The sequence below is a fragment of the Chamaea fasciata genome, unplaced genomic scaffold (genome assembly GCF_029207755.1).
Source record: "Chamaea fasciata isolate MVZ Bird 193981 ecotype frontalis unplaced genomic scaffold, bChaFas1.0.hap1 SCAF_11, whole genome shotgun sequence".
Taxonomy (NCBI): domain Eukaryota; kingdom Metazoa; phylum Chordata; class Aves; order Passeriformes; family Sylviidae; genus Chamaea; species Chamaea fasciata.
The window spans coordinates 4571475-4585976 of record NW_027094096.1 but is presented as its reverse complement, the minus strand read 5'-3'; positions in this window follow the sequence as shown (position 1 = coordinate 4585976).

Below are 14502 nucleotides of genomic sequence, written 5' to 3'. Positions count from 1 at the left end.
CCCGGGACAGCCCGGGACACCGTCGGGACTGCACCTTCCCGAGGTCTCACGGCAGCTCCTGCGTGCGGGGAATCGGCAGGAGAAGCCTGCCATCAAAGCACAGCCCGCCCAGTCTCTCCAGTCCAGCCCAGTCCGGCCCGGTGCTGGGGTGTTCGGATCCCCTGAAGGGGAGGAGAGGCAAGGCGGCCTCAGTCCACATCTGAGGAAAGAATTTGATTCTAAACATAGCCGAAAGCGAGATTAAAACACAAACCAGGTTAAATGTTGGCATCCAGAACGATATTTCAACCTTTATTTTTTCATGAAAGAGAAAAGCAAGAGGAGAGAAAAGTGGGGAAAGGCCAAGAATAATGACGTGAAGCACAGGGAAGAGGTTACCACCACCATGGGTCCAAGGCTGGCTCAAAGAGGGTCATTCCCCTCTGAAGTCCATCCGACAGCTGCCCAGCCAGCCAGTGAGGGAGCAGAGCCAGGCAGCTGGACCAGCACCGTGGGAGGGCACGAGCAGACACCAAAGACTCCAACACTTTGTACATTTAGCAGCTGCAGCTTCTGTGGCACTTGCTTACAGAGGGTTTTGAGAGCGGCAATGTCATGTCCACCTCAAAGCGACAGCATGTCCGTGGGCAGATTCATGTTTGCTCCCTTAAGGTTCATTGGCTGGTGGTTGGAATCCAGCTGAAGTTCGCCCGATGTATCAAAAAGTTTACTCTTTGCTTTTCTCAGGCATCGAAGCTTTGCTGCTTGGTCGCCTAATGCATCAACTACAAGCTCTCTTCCTGACTTCAAACATGATTTATTTTCCAAAGTAGGCAGGAACTAAAGTTTTTGTTAGAGGCAGAGCACAACTTTAATTTTCAAACTTGAATCTTTGAAGAAGCAATGAAGAAAAACATTCCTTACTTCTTACTCGTTCACTACACGGGCCCAGATGAGAGCAGGGCAGGAGGTTGGTGCCGACGGAGGTGCACGTGCAGGGAGGGGCAGAAAGGGCTCTGGGCTTGTTCAGAGGAAACCCCCGAAATATGAGGTCCATCCCGCCTGAGGCCACTTCTCCCACAGGCAGTGCTCCTTGAGCCGGTGGCCAGGGCTGCCTCCTCCAGCCTAAGGGGTGTTGTGGGGCCAGGAGAGAGGAGGAGGTTCTAGCCCAAACCTCCAGCTGAGCCTCTGTCCTCACCCTGGCCGTGAGGAAAACAGATTCTGGTCCCTTCGGGATATGCTTAGAGTCTTAAAGGGTTTTCCCATTTCCATTCCCTTTCCCAGCTGCGCCCCCTCGGAGATGAGCAAAGTGGCACAGAAGCAAGCAGGAACGGCTCCTGTTGGGGTCTAGGAGTTGGTTTTGGTTTCTTTTTCTCTCAAGGAATTTTCCCCAATACGTGGTGCCAGGAGACAATAAGGACTGGATACTCCAGCGAGACCAAAGTTGTCAGCTCAGGGGAGGGGTGCAGCTGGCTACTCTCCCTTTCCCTGAGGTTTCCTGTGCAGGGCAGAGATCCCTCGAGATCTGGGCTGGGAGCACGGCGTTAGGTCCAGCCTTTCTCTTGCGCTCTCGACATTCGGAGCGGAGAGAGGCTGTGGTCGCTGCGGGGAGAATTCGTCCCCACTGCGGGGTCCCGCCTTCTGCTGCTTTTCCTCTGCCTTGAGCGGAGCTCTGCTCGCAAGAGCGGCCGCTGCATTGGGACCTTGTTAACACCCGACCTCACTAAAAAAGGGATTTTTCACCACGCATTTTATGCCTTTGTGGCAGTCACCGTAATCATTGTGTCTACTTGCTCGTATTAACAGTTACAGCTGTTGTAGCGCTTTGTGCTGGAAAATGAAACATTGAGACTTGTGTAAAAGAGGCAGTCTCAAGAAAAGGGAGGACTTGATAAATACCACATAGAATAGAAATTTTTGGTGCCCCTGAAGTTGCTGAATAGAGCTTTAGGAGTAAAAGAAGGAGGTAAAGGCACGCACTAAGGAGGATAAACGTAGCTGGAACCAGTGGAGAAACAGATCAAGAGGACTACAGAGGGTTTTTTTGCAAGTTATGTAACAAATAACAACAGTGCATGCCCAAAGAAAAAGTTCCAGGAAAGGTCACCTGTAATATCGAAGCATTCAGTGAATATGACCACCAGACACCCCTTTAGATGACCTCCAGGCCCAAGAAAGGACTTCCAGTAGAAGGTGAATTCATATAAATTACTTCTAGGAAAGTGGTGTTTGTGTATTAGCTAGGAGGCTCATTATAATGAATACGTATGATCAGGATGGAATAAATACCCTGTTGTGAAGTTTCACCACACACATCAGATTAAAGGAGATATTCTTCCATGTCTCCAGCGCTGATAAAGAATGACTACTTTCTAAAGCTTCAAATTGAATTTTAAAAAAAGTTTATTTTATACCTAACATCAATATCCCACCCTCTCCCCAAGTTTTACAACTCCATGCGTTTCCTCCCACAGCTCCCACTCCTCCAGTCTCGCGCTAATGTGCGAAGAGGCGGAAAAAAACAGACGAGGCTCTTCTCGGCATCCTGGTTGCGACTTCACTCGGGCCATGGAATCCACCTGTCAAACCCGATCACGACGGGGCGGTGCCGGTTGTCCCCTGCGGCCATGGCTTCGTGCTCCCTCGGCGGCAGCTGCCCCAGCCCGTTCCTCTGCAGATCGTCCATTTCTCTGCGGGGACGCTGGCGGGGCACGGGGCTCGGTGCCCGATCCCCATCGGCCAGTCTTCGGCGCCGGCCACCTCCAGGAGCTGCATCCTCCCGCGCCTCCCGCTGCTGCCGCTGCCGCCACCGCACCACGAAGGGATGGAGGCGGCGGCGGCGGCGCCGTGGGGACGGCCCGGCCCCGGTGTCCTGCCCCGGCAGCGGGCGGACGGCCCCGATGGGCCCTTGGCAGAGCGGGCAGGTGGCGGCGGCCTCGGGGGCAGCCTGGGGCTGGATGCAGGCCCGGCAGAAAACGTGTCCGCAGGGCTCCACGGCAGCGGGGCTTCGCAGGAGAGCCACGCAGATGCGGCACACCCTGACGGCCCGCGGCGCTGAAGGCTCTGGCCTGACCTCTGCCATGGCTGCTCCCGGACTCGGTTTCTCCCAGCTGCTGGCAGGACTTGAAGGCTGGGCTTCCACTTGGGGCACTCAGAGGCTCCTCGACCCCTCGTGGGACCCAGAGGCTCCTCAGTCCCTGCCGGCACTCAGAAGACGCTCGCGTACACCTCTAGCACACAGCCTCCTCGGACACTGGCAGCGCTCGGAGGCTCCTCGGCTGCTACTGGGTCACAGCCTGAGCGCTGTGGCACTGCCCAGGGCTAGTGTTGATAGTTCCACAAGCGATGTCATAGTGATCGTGAGTGGCGATGTCACAGAGCTCTGAGGGGCACACCCAGGAGCTCCGCCATCCCCAAAGACAGATTCTGTGGCACGAAGCCCACCTGGCAGTGGGCTGCACACCTCAGTGTCGGCCCAGCTCCCTTCCAGAAAGTCCCTGCTGGGGTGGGGCTGTGCCACTGACACTCACCAGGACCTGCTCTGCAGAGCTGCTTCCCTTGGTGTGTGCTGGTGCCTGGGGCTGCACCTCCCCAGGGACGGGACCCTGCATAGCCCTTGGTCTAACGTCAGGACGTTCTGTCGGCCCCGCCTCACCCTGGGCTTCTCCTCCGACACGGCGGGGCGGAGGGTGGCCGGGGGCTCGTGCTGGGGGCGTGGCCAACGACCAAGGGGCGTGGCGGGGCCGCGTGCAGGCGCGTCCCCGCTGAGCCGCACGGGGGCGCTGTGCTCCAGCGCGGAAACCGACCTGAGGGGCGCGCCCGGGACAGCCCCTGGACAGCCCGGGACAGCCCGGGACAGCCCGGGACAGCCTCTGGACAGCCCGGGACAGCCCCTGGACAGGCTGGGACAGCCCCTGGACAGCCCGGGACAGCCCGGGACAGCCTCTGGACAGCCCGGGACAGCCCGGGACAGCCCCTGAACAGCCTCTGGACCGCCCGGGACAGCCCGGGACAGCCCGGGACAGCCCGGGACAGCCCGGGACAGCCCCTGGACAGCCCGGGATAGCCCCTGGATCGGCCCTGGATAGCCCGGGACAGCCCGGGACAGCCCCTGGACAGCCCGGGACAGCCCCTGGACAGCCTCTGGACAGCCCGGGACAGCCCCGGGACAGCCTCTGGACAGACCGGGACAGCCCGGGACAGCCCATGGACAGCCTCTGGACAGCCCCTGGACAGCCCGGGACAGCCCGGGACAGCCCCTGGACAGCCCGGGATAGCCCCTGGATCGGCCCTGGACAGCCCGGGACAGCCCGAGACAGCCCCTGGACAGCCCGGGACAGCCCCTGGACAGCCTCTGGACAGCCCGGGACAGCCCCGGGACAGCCTCTGGACAGCCCGGGACAGCCCGGGACAGCCTCTGGACAGCCTCTGGACAGCCCGGGACAGCCCGGGACAGCCTCTGGACAGCCCCTGGACAGCCCGGGACAGCCCGGGACAGCCCCTGGACAGCCTCTGGACAGCCCCTGGACAGCCCGGGACAGCCCGGGACAGCCCCTGGACAGCCCCTGGACAGCCCGGGACGGCCCCTGGACAGCCCGGGACAGCCCCTGGACAGCCCGGGATAGCCCCTGGACAGCCTGGGACAGCCCAGGACAGCCCGGGACAGCCCGGGACACCGTCGGGACTGCACCTTCCCGAGGTCTCACGGCAGCTCCTGCGTGCGGGGAATCGGCCGGAGAAGCCTGCCATCAAAGCACAGCCCGCCCAGTCTCTCCAGTCCAGCCCAGTCCGGCCCGGTGCTGGGGTGTTCGGATCCCCTGAAGGGGAAGAGAGGCAAGGCGGCCTCAGTCCACATCTGAGGAAAGAATTTGATTCTAAACATAGCCGAAAGCGAGATTAAAACACAAACCAGGTTAAATGTTGGCATCCAGAACGATATTTCAACCTTTATTTTTTCATGAAAGAGAAAAGCAAGAGGAGAGAAAAGTGGGGAAAGGCCAAGAATAATGACGTGAAGCACAGGGAAGAGGTTACCACCACCATGGGTCCAAGGCTGGCTCAAAGAGGGTCATTCCCCTCTGAAGTCCATCCGACAGCTGCCCAGCCAGCCAGTGAGGGAGCAGAGCCAGGCAGCTGGACCAGCACCGTGGGAGGGCACGAGCAGACACCAAAGACTCCAACACTTTGTACATTTAGCAGCTGCAGCTTCTGTGGCACTTGCTTACAGAGGGTTTTGAGAGCGGCAATGTCATGTCCACCTCAAAGCGACAGCATGTCCGTGGGCAGATTCATGTTTGCTCCCTTAAGGTTCATTGGCTGGTGGTTGGAATCCAGCTGAAGTTCGCCCGATGTATCAAAAAGTTTACTCTTTGCTTTTCTCAGGCATCGAAGCTTTGCTGCTTGGTCGCCTAATGCATCAACTACAAGCTCTCTTCCTGACTTCAAACATGATTTATTTTCCAAAGTAGGCAGGAACTAAAGTTTTTGTTAGAGGCAGAGCACAACTTTAATTTTCAAACTTGAATCTTTGAAGAAGCAATGAAGAAAAACATTCCTTACTTCTTACTCGTTCACTACACGGGCCCAGATGAGAGCAGGGCAGGAGGTTGGTGCCGACGGAGGTGCACGTGCAGGGAGGGGCAGAAAGGGCTCTGGGCTTGTTCAGAGGAAACCCCCGAAATATGAGGTCCATCCCGCCTGAGGCCACTTCTCCCACAGGCAGTGCTCCTTGAGCCGGTGGCCAGGGCTGCCTCCTCCAGCCTAAGGGGTGTTGTGGGGCCAGGAGAGAGGAGGAGGTTCTAGCCCAAACCTCCAGCTGAGCCTCTGTCCTCACCCTGGCCGTGAGGAAAACAGATTCTGGTCCCTTCGGGATATGCTTAGAGTCTTAAAGGGTTTTCCCATTTCCATTCCCTTTCCCAGCTGCGCCCCCTCGGAGATGAGCAAAGTGGCACAGAAGCAAGCAGGAACGGCTCCTGTTGGGGTCTAGGAGTTGGTTTTGGTTTCTTTTTCTCTCAAGGAATTTTCCCCAATACGTGGTGCCAGGAGACAATAAGGACTGGATACTCCAGCGAGACCAAAGTTGTCAGCTCAGGGGAGGGGTGCAGCTGGCTACTCTCCCTTTCCCTGAGGTTTCCTGTGCAGGGCAGAGATCCCTCGAGATCTGGGCTGGGAGCACGGCGTTAGGTCCAGCCTTTCTCTTGCGCTCTCGACATTCGGAGCGGAGAGAGGCTGTGGTCGCTGCGGGGAGAATTCGTCCCCACTGCGGGGTCCCGCCTTCTGCCGCTTTTCCTCTGCCTTGAGCGGAGCTCTGCTCGCAAGAGCGGCCGCTGCATTGGGACCTTGTTAACACCCGACCTCACTAAAAAAGGGATTTTTCACCACGCATTTTATGCCTTTGTGGCAGTCACCGTAATCATTGTGTCTACTTGCTCGTATTAACAGTTACAGCTGTTGTAGCGCTTTGTGCTGGAAAATGAAACATTGAGACTTGTGTAAAAGAGGCAGTCTCAAGAAAAGGGAGGACTTGATAAATACCACATAGAATAGAAATTTTTGGTGCCCCTGAAGTTGCTGAATAGAGCTTTAGGAGTAAAAGAAGGAGGTAAAGGCATGCACTAAGGAGGATAAACGTAGCTGGAACCAGTGGAGAAACAGATCAAGAGGACTACAGAGGGTTTTTTTGCAAGTTATGTAACAAATAACAACAGTGCATGCCCAAAGAAAAAGTTCCAGGAAAGGTCACCTGTAATATCGAAGCATTCAGTGAATATGACCACCAGACACCCCTTTAGATGACCTCCAGGCCCAAGAAAGGACTTCCGGTAGAAGGTGAATTCATATAAATTACTTCTAGGAAAGTGGTGTTTGTGTATTAGCTAGGAGGCTCATTATAATGAATACGTATGATCAGGATGGAATAAATACCCTGTTGTGAAGTTTCACCACACACATCAGATTAAAGGAGATATTCTTCCATGTCTCCAGCGCTGATAAAGAATGACTACTTTCTAAAGCTTCAAATTGAATTTTAAAAAAAGTTTATTTTATACCTAACATCAATATCCCACCCTCTCCCCAAGTTTTACAACTCCATGCGTTTCCTCCCACAGCTCCCACTCCTCCAGTCTCGCGCTAATGTGCGAAGAGGCGGAAAAAAACAGACGAGGCTCTTCTCGGCATCCTGGTTGCGACTTCACTCGGGCCATGGAATCCACCTGTCAAACCCGATCACGACGGGGCGGTGCCGGTTGTCCCCTGCGGCCATGGCTTCGTGCTCCCTCGGCGGCAGCTGCCCCAGCCCGTTCCTCTGCAGATCGTCCATTTCTCTGCGGGGACGCTGGCGGGGCACGGGGCTCGGTGCCCGATCCCCATCGGCCAGTCTTCGGCGCCGGCCACCTCCAGGAGCTGCATCCTCCCGCGCCTCCCGCTGCTGCCGCTGCCGCCACCGCACCACGAAGGGATGGAGGCGGCGGCGGCGGCGCCGTGGGGACGGCCCGGCCCCGGTGTCCTGCCCCGGCAGCGGGCGGACGGCCCCGATGGGCCCTTGGCAGAGCGGGCAGGTGGCGGCGGCCTCGGGGGCAGCCTGGGGCTGGATGCAGGCCCGGCAGAAAACGTGTCCGCAGGGCTCCACGGCAGCGGGGCTTCGCAGGAGAGCCACGCAGATGCGGCACACCCTGACGGCCCGCGGCGCTGAAGGCTCTGGCCTGACCTCTGCCATGGCTGCTCCCGGACTCGGTTTCTCCCAGCTGCTGGCAGGACTTGAAGGCTGGGCTTCCACTTGGGGCACTCAGAGGCTCCTCGACCCCTCGTGGGACCCAGAGGCTCCTCAGTCCCTGCCGGCACTCAGAAGACGCTCGCGTACACCTCTAGCACACAGCCTCCTCGGACACTGGCAGCGCTCGGAGGCTCCTCGGCTGCTACTGGGTCACAGCCTGAGCGCTGTGGCACTGCCCAGGGCTAGTGTTGATAGTTCCACAAGCGATGTCATAGTGATCGTGAGTGGCGATGTCACAGAGCTCTGAGGGGCACACCCAGGAGCTCCGCCATCCCCAAAGACAGATTCTGTGGCACGAAGCCCACCTGGCAGTGGGCTGCACACCTCAGTGTCGGCCCAGCTCCCTTCCAGAAAGTCCCTGCTGGGGTGGGGCTGTGCCACTGACACTCACCAGGACCTGCTCTGCAGAGCTGCTTCCCTTGGTGTGTGCTGGTGCCTGGGGCTGCACCTCCCCAGGGACGGGACCCTGCATAGCCCTTGGTCTAACGTCAGGACGTTCTGTCGGCCCCGCCTCACCCTGGGCTTCTCCTCCGACACGGCGGGGCGGAGGGTGGCCGGGGGCTCGTGCTGGGGGCGTGGCCAACGACCAAGGGGCGTGGCGGGGCCGCGTGCAGGCGCGTCCCCGCTGAGCCGCACGGGGGCGCTGTGCTCCAGCGCGGAAACCGACCTGAGGGGCGCGCCCGGGACAGCCCCTGGACAGCCCGGGACAGCCCGGGACAGCCCGGGACAGCCTCTGGACAGCCCGGGACAGCCCCTGGACAGGCTGGGACAGCCCCTGGACAGCCCGGGACAGCCCGGGACAGCCTCTGGACAGCCCGGGACAGCCCGGGACAGCCCCTGAACAGCCTCTGGACCGCCCGGGACAGCCCGGGACAGCCCGGGACAGCCCGGGACAGCCCGGGACAGCCCCTGGACAGCCCGGGATAGCCCCTGGATCGGCCCTGGATAGCCCGGGACAGCCCGGGACAGCCCCTGGACAGCCCGGGACAGCCCCTGGACAGCCTCTGGACAGCCCGGGACAGCCCCGGGACAGCCTCTGGACAGACCGGGACAGCCCGGGACAGCCCATGGACAGCCTCTGGACAGCCCCTGGACAGCCCGGGACAGCCCGGGACAGCCCCTGGACAGCCCGGGATAGCCCCTGGATCGGCCCTGGACAGCCCGGGACAGCCCGAGACAGCCCCTGGACAGCCCGGGACAGCCCCTGGACAGCCTCTGGACAGCCCGGGACAGCCCCGGGACAGCCTCTGGACAGCCCGGGACAGCCCGGGACAGCCTCTGGACAGCCTCTGGACAGCCCGGGACAGCCCGGGACAGCCTCTGGACAGCCCCTGGACAGCCCGGGACAGCCCGGGACAGCCCCTGGACAGCCTCTGGACAGCCCCTGGACAGCCCGGGACAGCCCGGGACAGCCCCTGGACAGCCCCTGGACAGCCCGGGACGGCCCCTGGACAGCCCGGGACAGCCCCTGGACAGCCCGGGATAGCCCCTGGACAGCCTGGGACAGCCCAGGACAGCCCGGGACAGCCCGGGACACCGTCGGGACTGCACCTTCCCGAGGTCTCACGGCAGCTCCTGCGTGCGGGGAATCGGCCGGAGAAGCCTGCCATCAAAGCACAGCCCGCCCAGTCTCTCCAGTCCAGCCCAGTCCGGCCCGGTGCTGGGGTGTTCGGATCCCCTGAAGGGGAGGAGAGGCAAGGCGGCCTCAGTCCACATCTGAGGAAAGAATTTGATTCTAAACATAGCCGAAAGCGAGATTAAAACACAAACCAGGTTAAATGTTGGCATCCAGAACGACATTTCAACCTTTATTTTTTCATGAAAGAGAAAAGCAAGAGGAGAGAAAAGTGGGGAGAGGCCAAGAATAATGACGTGAAGCACAGGGAAGAGGTTACCACCACCATGGGTCCAAGGCTGGCTCAAAGAGGGTCATTCCCCTCTGAAGTCCATCCGACAGCTGCCCAGCCAGCCAGTGAGGGAGCAGAGCCAGGCAGCTGGACCAGCACCGTGGGAGGGCACGAGCAGACACCAAAGACTCCAACACTTTGTACATTTAGCAGCTGCAGCTTCTGTGGCACTTGCTTACAGAGGGTTTTGAGAGCGGCAATGTCATGTCCACCTCAAAGCGACAGCATGTCCGTGGGCAGATTCATGTTTGCTCCCTTAAGGTTCATTGGCTGGTGGTTGGAATCCAGCTGAAGTTCGCCCGATGTATCAAAAAGTTTACTCTTTGCTTTTCTCAGGCATCGAAGCTTTGCTGCTTGGTCGCCTAATGCATCAACTACAAGCTCTCTTCCTGACTTCAAACATGATTTATTTTCCAAAGTAGGCAGGAACTAAAGTTTTTGTTAGAGGCAGAGCACAACTTTAATTTTCAAACTTGAATCTTTGAAGAAGCAATGAAGAAAAACATTCCTTACTTCTTACTCGTTCACTACACGGGCCCAGATGAGAGCAGGGCAGGAGGTTGGTGCCGACGGAGGTGCACGTGCAGGGAGGGGCAGAAAGGGCTCTGGGCTTGTTCAGAGGAAACCCCCGAAATATGAGGTCCATCCCGCCTGAGGCCACTTCTCCCACAGGCAGTGCTCCTTGAGCCGGTGGCCAGGGCTGCCTCCTCCAGCCTAAGGGGTGTTGTGGGGCCAGGAGAGAGGAGGAGGTTCTAGCCCAAACCTCCAGCTGAGCCTCTGTCCTCATCCTGGCCGTGAGGAAAACAGATTCTGGTCCCTTCGGGATATGCTTAGAGTCTTAAAGGGTTTTCCCATTTCCATTCCCTTTCCCAGCTGCGCCCCCTCGGAGATGAGCAAAGTGGCACAGAAGCAAGCAGGAACGGCTCCTGTTGGGGTCTAGGAGTTGGTTTTGGTTTCTTTTTCTCTCAAGGAATTTTCCCCAATACGTGGTGCCAGGAGACAATAAGGACTGGATACTCCAGCGAGACCAAAGTTGTCAGCTCAGGGGAGGGGTGCAGCTGGCTACTCTCCCTTTCCCTGAGGTTTCCTGTGCAGGGCAGAGATCCCTCGAGATCTGGGCTGGGAGCACGGCGTTAGGTCCAGCCTTTCTCTTGCGCTCTCGACATTCGGAGCGGAGAGAGGCTGTGGTCGCTGCGGGGAGAATTCGTCCCCACTGCGGGGTCCCGCCTTCTGCTGCTTTTCCTCTGCCTTGAGCGGAGCTCTGCTCGCAAGAGCGGCCGCTGCATTGGGACCTTGTTAACACCCGACCTCACTAAAAAAGGGATTTTTCACCACGCATTTTATGCCTTTGTGGCAGTCACCGTAATCATTGTGTCTACTTGCTCGTATTAACAGTTACAGCTGTTGTAGCGCTTTGTGCTGGAAAATGAAACATTGAGACTTGTGTAAAAGAGGCAGTCTCAAGAAAAGGGAGGACTTGATAAATACCACATAGAATAGAAATTTTTGGTGCCCCTGAAGTTGCTGAATAGAGCTTTAGGAGTAAAAGAAGGAGGTAAAGGCATGCACTAAGGAGGATAAACGTAGCTGGAACCAGTGGAGAAACAGATCAAGAGGACTACAGAGGGTTTTTTTGCAAGTTATGTAACAAATAACAACAGTGCATGCCCAAAGAAAAAGTTCCAGGAAAGGTCACCTGTAATATCGAAGCATTCAGTGAATATGACCACCAGACACCCCTTTAGATGACCTCCAGGCCCAAGAAAGGACTTCCGGTAGAAGGTGAATTCATATAAATTACTTCTAGGAAAGTGGTGTTTGTGTATTAGCTAGGAGGCTCATTATAATGAATACGTATGATCAGGATGGAATAAATACCCTGTTGTGAAGTTTCACCACACACATCAGATTAAAGGAGATATTCTTCCATGTCTCCAGCGCTGATAAAGAATGACTACTTTCTAAAGCTTCAAATTGAATTTTAAAAAAAGTTTATTTTATACCTAACATCAATATCCCACCCTCTCCCCAAGTTTTACAACTCCATGCGTTTCCTCCCACAGCTCCCACTCCTCCAGTCTCGCGCTAATGTGCGAAGAGGCGGAAAAAAACAGACGAGGCTCTTCTCGGCATCCTGGTTGCGACTTCACTCGGGCCATGGAATCCACCTGTCAAACCCGATCACGACGGGGCGGTGCCGGTTGTCCCCTGCGGCCATGGCTTCGTGCTCCCTCGGCGGCAGCTGCCCCAGCCCGTTCCTCTGCAGATCGTCCATTTCTCTGCGGGGACGCTGGCGGGGCACGGGGCTCGGTGCCCGATCCCCATCGGCCAGTCTTCGGCGCCGGCCACCTCCAGGAGCTGCATCCTCCCGCGCCTCCCGCTGCTGCCGCTGCCGCCACCGCACCACGAAGGGATGGAGGCGGCGGCGGCGGCGCCGTGGGGACGGCCCGGCCCCGGTGTCCTGCCCCGGCAGCGGGCGGACGGCCCCGATGGGCCCTTGGCAGAGCGGGCAGGTGGCGGCGGCCTCGGGGGCAGCCTGGGGCTGGATGCAGGCCCGGCAGAAAACGTGTCCGCAGGGCTCCACGGCAGCGGGGCTTCGCAGGAGAGCCACGCAGATGCGGCACACCCTGACGGCCCGCGGCGCTGAAGGCTCTGGCCTGACCTCTGCCATGGCTGCTCCCGGACTCGGTTTCTCCCAGCTGCTGGCAGGACTTGAAGGCTGGGCTTCCACTTGGGGCACTCAGAGGCTCCTCGACCCCTCGTGGGACCCAGAGGCTCCTCAGTCCCTGCCGGCACTCAGAAGACGCTCGCGTACACCTCTAGCACACAGCCTCCTCGGACACTGGCAGCGCTCGGAGGCTCCTCGGCTGCTACTGGGTCACAGCCTGAGCGCTGTGGCACTGCCCAGGGCTAGTGTTGATAGTTCCACAAGCGATGTCATAGTGATCGTGAGTGGCGATGTCACAGAGCTCTGAGGGGCACACCCAGGAGCTCCGCCATCCCCAAAGACAGATTCTGTGGCACGAAGCCCACCTGGCAGTGGGCTGCACACCTCAGTGTCGGCCCAGCTCCCTTCCAGAAAGTCCCTGCTGGGGTGGGGCTGTGCCACTGACACTCACCAGGACCTGCTCTGCAGAGCTGCTTCCCTTGGTGTGTGCTGGTGCCTGGGGCTGCACCTCCCCAGGGACGGGACCCTGCACAGCCCTTGGTCTAACGTCAGGACGTTCTGTCGGCCCCGCCTCACCCTGGGCTTCTCCTCCGACACGGCGGGGCGGAGGGTGGCCGGGGGCTCGTGCTGGGGGCGTGGCCAACGACCAAGGGGCGTGGCGGGGCCGCGTGCAGGCGCGTCCCCGCTGAGCCGCACGGGGGCGCTGTGCTCCAGCGCGGAAACCGACCTGAGGGGCGCGCCCGGGACAGCCCCTGGACAGCCCGGGACAGCCCGGGACAGCCCCTGGACAGCCTCTGGACAGCCCGGGACAGCCCCGGGACAGCCTCTGGATAGCCCCTGGACAGCCCGGGACAGCCCTGGACAGCCCGGGACGGCCCCTGGACAGCCCGGGACAGCCCGGGACAGCCCGGGACAGCCTCTGGACAGCCCGGGACAGCCCCTGGACAGGCTGGGACAGCCCCTGGACAGCCCGGGACAGCCCGGGACAGCCTCTGGACAGACCGGGACAGCCCGGGACAGCCCCTGAACAGCCTCTGGACAGCCCGGGACAGCCCCTGGAAAGCCCGGGACAGCCCGGGACAGCCCCTGGACAGCCCGGGATAGCCCCTGGATCGGCCCTGGACAGCCCGGGACAGCCCGAGACAGCCCCTGGACAGCCCGGGACAGCCCCTGGACAGCCTCTGGACAGCCCGGGACAGCCCCGGGACAGCGTCTGGACAGCCCGGGACAGCCCGGGACAGCCTCTGGACAGCCCGGGACAGCCCGGGACAGCCTCTGGACAGCCCCTGGACAGCCCGGGACAGCCCGGGACAGCCCCTGGACAGCCTCTGGACAGCCCGGGACAGCCCGGGACAGCCCCTGGACAGCCCCTGGACAGCCCGGGACAGCCCCTGGACAGCCCCTGGACAGCCCGGGACGGCCCCTGGACAGCCCGGGACAGCCCCTGGACAGCCCGGGACAGCCCTGGGACAGCCCCTGGACAGCCCCTGGACAGCCCGGGACAGCCCCTGGACAGCCCGGGACAGCCCTGGGACAGCCCCTGGACAGCCCCTGGACAGCCCGGGATAGCCCCTGGACAGCCTGGGACAGCCCGGGACAGCCCGGGACAGCCCGGGACACCGTCGGGACTGCACCTTCCCGAGGTCTCACGGCAGCTCCTGCGTGCGGGGAATCGGCAGGAGAAGCCTGCCATCAAAGCACAGCCCGCCCAGTCTCTCCAGTCCAGCCCAGTCCGGCCCGGTGCTGGGGTGTTCGGATCCCCTGAAGGGGAGCAGAGGCAAGGCGGCCTCAGTCCACATCTGAGGAAAGAATTTGATTCTAAACATAGCCGAAAGCGAGATTAAAACACAAACCAGGTTAAATGTTGGCATCCAGAACGATATTTCAACCTTTATTTTTTCATGAAAGAGAAAAGCAAGAGGAGAGAAAAGTGGGGAGAGGCCAAGAATAATGACGTGAAGCACAGGGAAGAGGTTACCACCACCATGGGTCCAAGGCTGGCTCAAAGAGGGTCATTCCCCTCTGAAGTCCATCCGACAGCTGCCCAGCCAGCCAGTGAGGGAGCAGAGCCAGGCAGCTGGACCAGCACCGTGGGAGGGCACGAGCAGACACCAAAGACTCCAACACTTTGTACATTTAGCAGCTGCAGCTTCTGTGGCACTTGCTTACAGAGG